The 12,993-nt window shown below is 37.2% G+C and overlaps 1 pseudogene; it reads right to left on the bottom strand.

Moving 5' to 3' along the window:
- Positions 1-12,331: 12,331 nt before the first annotated feature.
- LOC122097974 lies at positions 12,332-12,428 on the bottom strand (annotated as a pseudogene).
- Positions 12,429-12,993: the final 565 nt, after the last annotated feature.

The raw sequence follows: 12,993 nt of genomic DNA, 5'->3' as shown, positions 1-12,993 counted from the left end.
GTAGATCACTGGCAGCTCTCGTCATTGGAAGGGTTGAGCAGCCTAGACTGCTCCTGTTTGCTCCTACGGGTGCTCTTGGCAAGATTGGATGTGCTGGATGAACTCTCTCAGATGCTGGAGTCTGCTATGGGCTCCTGATGGTTTTTTTTTTGTGGAGGAAAGGCTGGTTTTGGGCTTGAACTCTGGGCTTGGGCACTGTCCCTCAGATCTTAAGCTCAAGGATGGCATCCTACCATTTGAACCACAGCACCACTTCTGACCCTTTGTGCTTATGTGGTGCTGAGGAATCAGATCCAAGTCCTCATGCACCCAACGCAAGCATTCTACTGCTGAGCCACCTTACCAGCCTGAGCTCCTGCCTATTATCAGGTCCTGGTGCCCTGTGTTGTCTAATAACCTAGAATATATGGGTTGGTTTCTGGTGGGGTTTGGGCTTCTCTTGTCCTGAGCCCCCCTGGACTTTTGCTCTCACAGGCGTGCTTCCCAGTGGGTGCAGTTCCTTGTTTTCTCCCCTCTGCTGAGGCTTATGCTCAGCTTCTGACTTCAATTGGGAAAGGTTGGTTGTGTTGCTCAGGCACTGGATCCCCAGGCCTGGTCCCGGCCCAAGGCCTGGGGAACGTGGGTTGGAGATATGCTGCTGTGTATCCCACCTAGGTTACACAGCCTGGGGTACACAGTTCAAATTTCTTCCACTGTTGGGTATCTTGACCCAGGGGCGCTGTTCCTGGCTTGGGCATTTAAGCTCCCTTCCAGGGGCACTCTTGCTGTAGCCTGGTCAGCTGAGTGTGCTACACGGTTTGGTGGAGCTCTCCAACAGTTCCCAGTTTTAGTGGGTCCTGTGGTACAGGTGTTGGGTTAGGAGGTCTGGTTCATGGTCTGGGGATTCCCACCAGCCCTGGTCTCTCTTGAGGGATAGAGTCCCCTGCGGGGTACTCACCCTGGAGCTAGTTGCTTCTGTGTGATGTAGGTCATTGGTTGCCTTTCCAATCAGAGTTCAGTTGAGGTGTATGTGGGCTGGGCTGGGCGGTGGTAGCTCTGTGTGATTCTCTTCTGTCTCTGCCTAATTTGATGCTGTTTGGGTCTGCACCATGAGATGGGCCTCTAACCTCTGCCCAAAGGGTGGGGGAGGAGCCTCCGTGCAGGTTCTGAGCACTGGGGTTTGTCTGCATTTGCACTCTCCGGATCAGCACCAGTTCCTTGCATGTCTTCTGCTCTGGTGTTCGGTGGGAGTCCCATGTAGTTCTGGGGTTCCTGCCATGGGGTTGAGGGGCTTTGGTGGGATGGAGCCTCTCTGCTCAGATGGAGAGTGAGGGGTGGGATCTTTGTTCAAGCTCCCGGCTAGGAGGTTTCTCCGTTCATCACGATCAGTGGGTCTGACACTAGTACCTCAGGCCGCTTCTGCGCAGGTTATCTGCAGACAAACTCCTGTATCTCTGGGACTTGGACAGCCCCTGCTGGGTGGTCTGGCCATGGCTTGGTGTGCTGCTGCGCGGCCAGTAAAGGTTGAGGGAGGAGTCTTCCTGCTCCTCTGTTCTGAAATTCTTCTTTTTCTCTCTTTCTTTTTTGTTATTTTCCACCTTCTGTTTTTCTCTGGGTGTTCATCTTTTTGTTGTTGTCAGTCTCTTGGGGAGATTAAGCATCGGAACTTGAACTCTCTTTTGGGTTGGGGAGAGCTGTGGTGTTTCCGTACTGCCCTGTCACCATCTTGGTACCCCTTCTCATCTATTTTTTTATTGTGAAAATACTGTACAGAGGGATTACAATTACATGGGCAAGATAATGAGTACATTTCTTATCAAGCATTGTAGCTCCTCTTTTTTTCTCCTTCCCATCCCTTCCCATCCTCCTCCAGGAAAGTATGAAATTCTTGATTTGAAGCCTTTTTCTTGATATCCACAACGTGTCATTCTTCCTTTACTAATAGGAGAATTTGGAGAAAGGATTAGAATTCACACTACAAAAAGGAGAAGAGGAAAAGAGAAGGAGAAATCTAGATATTTTGTTCTTCCTCACCTCAATCACAAGGTCTGGATAATGATTATGGATATTAGATACAATGATCTAAAATGATTAAACCCATCTATAGAAAATAGATAACCCCATAAATGATCACATGGAGAATGTTTATTTATAAAAAATTGTAATAATGTCCACCAGGAAATCTTATCTATTTGTTTAGTTCTTGTTTGGTATTTATTAAATTCTAGTATGCTATAGTCAACTAACATAAAGGTATAAAATATAAGAAACTAACATCTTAATATCATATTCTAACATTAGCTTAATTCTGCTTTTGTTATATGGTGAGGCTGTATTTGAGTTTTGCCTCAATTTCACATGATATATTCTTCCAGTATATAAGTTGAAAGAAGACTCATTTTGAAACTACGCTATTTTTATAGCTAAGGGAAAACAATTCAGCTATTAGACACAGACAATGAGACAGAAATCTTCCCCTAGAAATAGCCTTTCACTACTTCTGGTTCATTTTTGTAAGCTGATGTAAGTCACATGACCCAGCTTGGCATTGCAAAGTACAGGTAAATCTCACCAACAGGATGCTGTTGCAGGACATAGAGTAATATGACCATATATACAACACTTGAGATAAAGAGGGGGGAAAAAAGAGAACTATAATACAATCAATCATACTCGCTATCACAAATCTCTACAAGAAGGAAGCTATTATGTACCTTTATTTTTAAAACTACTGAGATCTTCAAATCATGTCTTTTATGCTTGGATGTTACAGGAATTAGAGAACATTTTGATACTGAGACAGCATAAAATTTCCAAGAAAGCTGGAGTGAGCATTTCAATACTACCGTTTATTCTCCAAGAAAAGAAACCATTTCATAGACAATACTTTATACTTTCTTACCTAGTATCTTTTTAACCAGAAATGGATTTTGTTAATATATGTTACTATCCACCAGAATAAATGTTTCATTTCTCTGCATCTTGTGCAGACAGTATAGTCAATTACATGTAAGAGGGAGTTCATCAATAGCACTTTTTAAAAATGCAAAAAATGTGGACAGAGAGCCAATATACATATTTTTCCACCATCACCTTCCACATCCTCCTTCTTCTTTCCTAGGAAACACACTCTATCAATTAAAAAGGCTTAGATATTTGCCTCTTTATCTTGAAAGTGGAAGCAGAATGTTATGGATGTCGGAGATGATGACCAATAGTGTTTTACATAATAATGTCACGTGCATCAACCCTATGCGTCCTGCTGGCCTTAACACTGTACTTACTTAGTGATGTGATAGGAATGTCAGCCTTACTGGACTTAGTATTGTTTTCCACTTCTTTTTCTCCCACCTGGCCTAAATTATAATACATAGTAACGAAATGAAAAAGTAATGCCATCTTAATCAAGTCTAATTGCGAAAATGAGATGTATAAGTGGTTATGTTGAAAAACAAACTTTACAACTTTGGCGGGGGTGGGAGGGGGAGAATCGATGGCAGGGATGGGACGGGGAAGAGGGGGGCAACAATGATTGCTATGAAATGTACTCATTACCTTGCTCATAAAATTGTAACCCCCTTATGTGGTATTTTCACAATAAAAAAACTTATTAATATAAAAACGAAAAGAATTTTTTTAGGGCTCTGGGAATGTGGCTTAATGGAACAGTTATTGCTTAGCATGCATCAAACCCTAGGTTTGATTCCTCAGTTCCACATAAATAGAAAAAGAAACACTGAAAGTGGAGCTGTGCCTCAAGTGGTAAAGTGCTAGCCTGGAGCCAAAACAAACAAACAAACAAAAAAAAAAACAGTTCCCTGTCCCTGAGTTCAAGTCCCAAGATTGGCAAAAAGTCATTTAGCTAGTAAATGCAAAATAAATAACCCATACTTGGAATATACAATTGATCATTCCAACTGATGCCTAACAATAGTCCGTAATTTATTTTACCTATATTAGATTACTATTATTTAACAAAAGGGCTGGGAAGGTGGCTCAGTGGTATAGATTGCCTTGCACTCATGAGGCCCTGTGTTCGATTCCTCAGCACCACATAAGCAAAAAGAAAAAAGCCAGAAGTGACGCTGTGGCTCAAGTGGTAGAGCGCTAGACTTGAGCTGAAGAGCTGATGGACAGCGCCCAAGCCCAGAGTTCAGGTTCCGCGTCCAGACACCCCCCCACCAAAAAACAAAAAAAAAACAAAAAACAAAAAACAATGTTCTGTTAATAGGTCATGGCAATTTAATGCCAAGAATGTGCTTAGATATCAGGTGGAGATTAATCCTGGAAATTCAAAGATTCCAGGTTTTGAGCCGTCATTTCTAATCACAATGAGAAGGGTTGTCTATGTGAGATTTGGAAATCTTTTTGGTAAGTTATAGCATCAAAAAGGAATAGACTAATTAATAGTTTTGAGAAAAGAGAAGGAATAACTTCACATGGAAGGAATAAATGATAATAACTAAGTTATACCACAATCTGTTCTAGGGAACCATTTTTGGTTATTGAAGAACTAGTTATCAAGTAGGCTTATTCCTCATTGTCTTTAGCATTCTAATTCCTTAGGCTAGTTCTTAATCTCTGTGTGATAAATGGTATATCCTTCTATGCTGTTCTTTCATTCCTGAACTCCTTTGCTTTCTAAAATCTTCAGTCATTTCTGATTCTAAGTCCACATACGCAGACAACAGAGGATGCTAATGTAAGAGTCCCATAACACGAGTCATTAATGTAACAACATGGAAAAGGAGGATATTTTTATTGCTACCCTCAATTTTTCTGAAAAGCTGCAATGTCATCATTGATTCAAATTTCCATTGTTTGTCTACATAGTGTCATTAAGTGCACATAAATGCAAATATAAGCCGGATGCTGGACACTCATGCCTATAATCCTACCTACTGAAGAAGTTGAGACTAGAGGATTGTGGTTCAAAGCCAGACTGGCCAGGAAAATCCATGAGACTCTTATCTTTAGTTAACCACCAGAAATCCAGAAGTGGTGCTGTACCTAAAGTGGCAGAGCACTCAACTTGAGCGGAAGAGCTGAGGGACAAGGCCCAGCATCAGAGTTAAAGCCCCATGACCACCAAAAACTGCAAATATGACTTCAAGTTTCCCCAAAAAGAACAACAAAGTCAATTGTAATCTTCCCAAACAGAAAAAATAATTCCAAAATGATTCAGTGCACCTACTTTTTCTGAGTTATTTAAGTTATGGCTTCTTTGCTTGACATATTCTCTTCTTTTAAAAATTATCAAATATTAACTTTATTATAAACTTCATCTAATAATTCTTGTTTCAAAAGAGAAGTCCATACAGTTGATGTCACTTGGTTTTCTTACTATCTCAGTTCAAAGTCAACCCAGGCAGGACAGCCTGTTAAACTCTTATCTGTAATTAAGCACTAAAACAGGCAGAATTTGAGTTTTAGCTCAAGCAGTAGAGTAGTAGTTTAGGGGATAGGTGGGCAGGAAAGACAACTGTATAGGGACAGGGTCCACCTTCTGGTTCAAGCCCCAGAACCAGCACAAAGTAAGCAAACAAACAAGAAAATGAAAAACCCACATATTTCCTTAGGACCATCCTTAAAGCACTGGTTTGAGAAGAGGCTCCTTTTGCTGATTATACTCACTGGATCCTGCTTTTTGGAATCCTTATTGCTGTGGAGGACCCAGGACCAGAATAAAGAAATGGATAACTGACTTCTACAATAGGAGAATCATCTCAGGAGAGAAATATCCGTGCATAAGACACTTTAAAATCTCCATGTCTTTGTTTCTTTGCAGTAGAACACTTTTAAAACAAAGTTATTTCCTTTTATTCTATGTTGGCCTTGAAATGGAATATTGTTTCATTTTGTAATACTCCCAACTGGAAGCTTACAGACAAGTTTTATATGAGTAAAGGACACACTCGAAAAGGTAAGGGACAGAGTTTCCTTCAGGCCTTGGATTCTTTTCTAGTACCATAAAAAGGACAGCACAAATTAACTTGAACTTTTTCATTTCTCTATGTTCAATTCCTCTCTTGGGATCAGTTTCCACTTCCAGTAACAGTTCCTTCCACTTAACTCCAGTAACAATCTATGATGCTGCTCCAAGTAAAATTAATATTTTCTGGTTTCATTTAAATAGCACAAGTACATCTTTGGACATGAGGTAACTTGTGTTTCAGAAATAACTTTTTAAAGAGAAAATATGGAATTTAAATCGCTTATAAAACATTATCCATGTACACATGGCCATATAAGATGATGTTAAGTGAATGTACCCCAAGATAGTGACACAACTTGATTTTTCTCTCTTGCTATTGTTTTTAATGTATTTAACATGTAGTATGTATTTTTTTTGTATCTTGCATATACATTTTATTAATGTGGGGAAGGGAAGGGAAATAACAAAATGCTGAAACAAGGATACAGTATGACCCATTGTAACAATGAGTTGTACAAGGCACTATGTCGAAAATGAACTTTACTACTTGAAGAGGGGAGAAGGAAGTTGGGATGGTGGGGAGGAAAGAGATGGCAGGAGAAAAACAAAAGAGGAGGTAACAGTGCTTGATAGATTATGTACTCATTTACTTATTTATGTAACTCTAACCACTATTTACACCATTTTTACAACCAAAAAAAAAAGAAAAAAACTTCCTGGAGTAGTTTAAGTTCAAATTTCCTAATTGCACTGTAATTAAGACCAATTTTAAGTGGGAAGAAGGTTCTCAGAAACATTTCTTTGTGAGTGTGTGTGTTGTGCATTATTTCCCAAGTGTACATAAGTTAACAGTAGGAGAAACAATAGGAATAATACAAGAAAAAGAAGTTTTGTGCTTAAGTTTAATAGTTCAATACACTACAGAAAACTCTACAAATAAGACAACATTGAAACAATAAATTCAAAGCCAGTAAGTAGATCTATGGGAGTGATATAGAGAAAGCATTACTACTAAGTGGAACATGAAGGATGAGGCCACTCTTGTTTTCTACTAGATCTAAATCATGGTAGCTAATCATGAAAATTTGTAATAACATAGTATGGAAGAATAATTCTGTTCACAAAGCAAGTCAGATATAAAAGCATGGACTTAACTGGGAAAAAAAGGCCATGTTGAGAGAGCAGGAATTATACTAGCAATGAACTGGTGGCTAAGATCACATTTCTTATTCTTTCTTTCTTTTTTTGATGGTTGTGGGTCTTAAACCCAAGGCTAGATTTCTACCACTTGAGCCACAGTGTCAATTCCAGTTTTCTGGTGGTTAATTTGAGATAAGTGACTCAGAAAACGTTCCTACTGGTGCTGGACTTGAACTGCAATACTCAGGAAGTCCACTAAACTTTTGGCCTGGGTTGTGTTCTCAAGCTTCCTCAGTAGTTAAGAGTTCAGATGGGAGCCCCTGGTGCCAAGCAGTCAGAGTATTTCTTAAAGCAACTAGACATATATATGACTTAGGCATGTAAACACCTCAGGACAAGAATAAAAGAGCAGTGAAGTATAGAGGACAGGCCCAATTTTAACTAGCCCCTTGGAGGTTGAGTAAGATTAGCTAGCTACTCTGGAGGCTGAGATATGAAGACCACTATTCAAAGCCAGTCCAATCATGAAAATACATGCGAGTATCTCCAAAAAGCCAGAAGTGGAACAATGGCTCAAGTGGTAAACTATTATCCTTGGACACAGAAGCTTAGGGATGATGAATGAATAAATGAGCACTTGCACATGCACTTGCGTGTATACACGTGCATGTACACACACACACACACACATGAGTATTTCAATGCGAAGTTCATTTTTTTACCATGCTGTACCCTATTTCCCTGTATTAGTTTACAAATTAACAAAATCAGCTAAGCACCTATTTACATAGAACTCATCATGTTTCTCTAAAGTCAACTCTCTTTTTAGAAGTATGCTTTTATTTGACCCATATGTAAACTATTCAGGAGTTTGATTCTTCTCCCTCAATTCTGTAAAATTAGATGATTGTTTAGCTTCCTCCTAGCAATACAATTTTGTGAAATCTTGCATCAAGCAACGTATTTCTTTCACTAGAACTCAAGCCTCTGTCAAAAAATTAATAATAGTTTTTTCTTCTCTTTGCTTGCATCTGTAGTTTTATTACCTTCATATATTTCATGATCTGTCTGTGCATGACAAAGACTGCTGTGGAAATAAAAAGACTCGTCGCAGCACTTATCATTTATGTACCATCCATAGATATGAAGATGTTTAAATATTACTGAAATTGCTTTGGAATAAATCATGTAAACCTTGACTATCATGAAAAAGAAGAATTGGTTTCTCAGCACTTTAGGTAAGAACTTGATTGAAAGGAATAAAAGGAAAAGTGAGGAACAACTCAACACATACATTCAAATGAAACAAAACAACCCAAGAAAACAAATTAATTCAGTAGTCAAGAACCTGCAGGAAATGCAAAGACTTAAAAAAACATCAGCTATGACAAACTTATGAAAATCCTGACTACATGGGAGTCTACTCTTGTGAGGATAGAGTTTAAAGCCCAGAGTGGACAGAAAGATCTGTACACAATACCATGCACATGTTATTCTAAATTCCAGGAAGTATAACATAACGTGGACTGAGCCCAAGGTCATACACAAGGATCTGAAAAATAATCAGGATAATTTAGGACTGGGGAAATGACAAAGTGGTAAAAACACCCATTTAGGGGGCACAAGACACTCAATTCAAACTCTAATATTTGGGTATTAAAGTAAAAAGCTATGATTTTAAATAATTGGAATAATTGTAAGATTTGAGTGGAAAAATGCATTAGAGTGATAGAATGAACCCATGGTTCAATGCTTTCAACTTAAGTGAAAATATTTTATGGTACTTCAGACAAAACAGAGTTACCTTGCAAATGAGCATGGTTGTGCATTTGGGTGATGGAAATACTTTAATTACACAGGTGTAAATTAAATAGATTTTATTTGGGTAGATTGTACTTCTTAAACTAAGAACCTGGATGATGTCCCTGAGATTTTTCTCTTAAGGCTACCACTCTACTACTTTGAACCACAGTTCCAATTCTGATTTTCTGTTGGTTGTTTGGTGATAAGAATATCCTGGACATTCTTGCCCAGGATGGCTTCAAACTATGATCGTCAGATCTCAGCCTCCCGAGTAACCAGGATGCCAGGCATGAGCCGTCGATAGTTTTAATAATTTAGTAAATTGTACACTTACTGAAATTATACATTATCATTATAACCTGCATAATATATGTGTGTATGTATATATCAATGCATATGGATAGAAATATTTTAACATATTTTTGTATCTACAGTACATTTATGAAATCATCCATTATAAAATAAAATGGAAACAAAAGTTAATAAGGAGCAAAACAAAGGAAATTATCACATGTTTCTTGTTGTTCAATGGAATACGAATTCGAGAATCAGTTTGGGAAAACCATCTCTACGTTAACAAAATGGATAAGAGCTATTAATTTTAATCCATCTATTTGCCCATGTTGTGCAACCTTACACATGAGTGTCAAAATCAAACCACACTTTTTGCCTTTGCTTTTAACTCACCTGACATAATTTACAGGTTAGATGAAGTAATCAAATAAAGATTAAAATAATATTATGTGAGGTTATGAATTAGAGCTGAACATGATTTTGAATATGATAATAGCTAATTAAGTTGCATATTTCTTACGTTTACTCTGTCATGTCCCTCATTCCCATATTAGGAAAGTATATAGAAGGTTCTCACTAAATTATATGTACAATTATGAAAAAAATGTATTGAAAGAATATGGGCACAGTGTGGTTTTAGCTTATTGAGACCTGTAGGAGTAAGTGTGTTTTTGAGGACTTGCAATACATTGTGATGAAGATGAAGGGAGGGATGTTCTTATTCTGGAAAACTGGCTAGAGGATTGCTCCCACAAAGGAAGTGATGAATTCTTCCAAAAGGTTACAGTAAAATCACTTTCACAACCATGTTCACTGCTGCACTATTCACTGTAGCCAAGTTACAGAAACAGCCCAGATGCCCTTTGGCAGAGTGATGGTTAGAGAATGTGTGGCACATATACACAATTGGATTGAACCCATCCATTTTGAAGACTGTTACATTATTTGCAACGAAATGAATAGGTCTAAAAATATATTAAGTGAACTAAGTCAGAGCCAGACACACAAAGGACCCATATTCTGTGTCATATTTGGAAGCTAGAAATTTATACAAGTTTACACAAAAATATTAACCAAAGCATGCTATTTGCAGAGGAGTATTTCAAAGGTGTAATTTCTTATAAAATTGAACTTTACTCCAACAAAATGAGGACCAGGAAACTATCACTTGAAATATGTGAGTGGAAGTCAAAAGGAAGGAATAAAGAGAGTTATGGAGGAAGAGAGTGATGGTATAATGTTCAATGCAGATAGTATGAAACTAGAAAAAATTAAAGTGGGGTGAGGTTTGGAAGGGTGTGGAAAAGTTATATAAAGATCCATTTTACTTAAAAAAACTGATATGTTGAATGAAAATTCCCTTGTACAAGTATTTAAGATAATAAGAATATAATTAAAACAATGGAGACATCTGATCTTAAATTCTATTTCCATCTCTTTTAAAAAATAAAATTATTTGCTCTATAATTTGATCAGAGGGATGGATTTTGTGGCTAGCTAGATCATTGCACATCTGTCTCTCTCTTCCTCTCTCCCTTTCATGGTTCTCATAGGTAATATGATTGCTCCATAATTATTCTAATTTATTTTGCTTTTATATTTTTGGTTGCATCATTTTACTTTCTGCTCTGCCATATCCCAATTCATTTACACAGAAGACATTATTTCCTATTTTCTCATTCTTAGAATAAGCTGCACATGAAGACAACACTGGTCCTCATTTCAGTCTGTACCTTTAAATACGGAAGAAAATCTTTCCTCTGCTCTCTACCAATTTCCTACTCTCCAGTTAGAATAATTTAGAATAGTAAAAGTGAAAAAAGAGAAAATAAATAATAGTGAAAAAAATAAACAGATGCAGAAAATTCACCGGATTTTTCTGACCATTTCATCCAATGTGAACTATTGGGGAAATACATGGACAGCAAATTCTCACTGGCACTCAAAGTCTCTGGTTAGGCAATTCTGATGAAGTTGAGGAACAAGGTGAAAAAGTGAGAAATGGTATCAATTGCAAGAAAAAAATGAAATAGTATCCAAGCAAATTTCTTCTTTGTTCTGCTGAAAATAATCGCCTTACTACAGTGCAGAGACTACTTTCCAAAAAGGCCACTCATGTGATTACTAGGGATGACGATGAGTATAACCCTCTTCATGGAGAAGCCAACAGTGGACACTTAGACATTGTCCATGAGGTGGTGGCTCAAGGCAGATATTCATGCAATAACTGGGAATGTCTGGACATCCCTGAACAGTACTTATACATGGAATAATAACAGAGTGGCTTCTTTATTTCATCATAATGCAGATACCAATGGCCAAATTAAAGGCCTCTTGACCCCCTTGCATCTTGCTGCTGGGAATAGATATAGCAAAGATACGCTGGATCTCCTTCTGTTGAACCATTATATCAAGCCATGTCTGAAGCACAACTTGGAAGAAACTGCATTTGATATTGCCAAAAGGGTAAGTATGTATCACTACCTCTTTGAAGTTGTGGAAAGCTGTACAAATTGTTCTCCTAAGTCCTAATGGATCAGTTAAGTTTCTTAAATTTCAAAATTGCCAGTCCATCCTATGTGTCCATAGAAAATATTTTCACAATACAAAGCAACAGCAATACCTTACTTTAAAAGTTCATGGATTCCATGGTATTCTTCCAAATGAATTGCCTGACTTTGATGTCAAAATATATTCGAGTTGTTTGTATACATCTATAGTGATTTCTATAGAGTTTGTAATTTTTTAAATCAGAAATAATCTTAACTTATCTGTTGAAATGAGTAGTACAGAAACTAAAGATATTTCTGGTGCTTGTCTGAAAAAGTATACTTTAAAATATTTAGTATTCTGTTTGTATAATGTCCATAATCTATTTCATTCTCTCCTAGATATAATACTTTGAATTTGACATTGTTTTATAATACATAGGTTCATTAATAAATGTGTCCTTTCAGATTGCATTCCATATAGAAACATTTTAAGATAAAATGACAATGTTATCTTATTTCAAAATTTTTGTAAAGGTTATGCTATGTAAAGGCCTTTCTAAAACGGTGAAGATTGAATACACTGATGTCAAACTAACTTTTATTTCTATTAATTACATATATTATTACACTTGTATATTTGTATTCAACTTTTTAATAACTGTTTTTCATTTCTTGCATGTGAAGAATGAAAAATATGGAATACTTCACAAATTTTCATATCATCTTGGTGCAAGAGCCATGTAAATCTCTGTATTGTAATTCAGGTAGACCTGCTGCTGAAGCATGTACTATCCTGTAAATTTAAGTAATTAATGATGCAATCTTAAGACAGGCATAGATCTTTGGTTGCCTATTTGTATCAAGGAAACCTTATTGTTCCCAAAATTGCTATTCATCTTAATTCTGTAAAATTCTGTGTATGGTGGAAAAAACCTATGTTGTTTGTTCGATTGTTTACATTTGCAAGATTTTGTCAATGACTATTAAATCATTTTCATTTGAAATTTGATCATACGTTGAAGCCTTTATAGATAGGTGCAAAGGTGATTGATTTTCAAGTACTTATTTATTAACTGAGTTAGCTTTGTGGAGCTAATGGATTCAATGTAAGCCTTGCTTAACAGCTACTTCTAAACATCTGCAGCTTAAAATTTCCCAAATGAGGTCTTGCTGGCACAAATGTCTCCTTGACCCTTTACCCTTGCTCCATGTAGGAACAGCCCACCCAGAATGTCTTACCCTGACAGCATAGATTGTCTTACTGGAGCAAAACTAATCATAGTTACAAGGGATCATAGAGAGACGAACAGTTCAGACAGAACTGTTCGGACTAGAAGGTATTTTTCAAAA

The sequence above is a fragment of the Dipodomys spectabilis genome, unplaced genomic scaffold (assembly GCF_019054845.1).
Source record: "Dipodomys spectabilis isolate Male_0828 unplaced genomic scaffold, ASM1905484v1 ptg000446l, whole genome shotgun sequence".
Taxonomy (NCBI): Eukaryota; Metazoa; Chordata; class Mammalia; order Rodentia; family Heteromyidae; genus Dipodomys; species Dipodomys spectabilis.
Note: the sequence above shows the minus strand (reverse complement) of the source record. Positions and strands in the feature narration are given on the sequence as shown.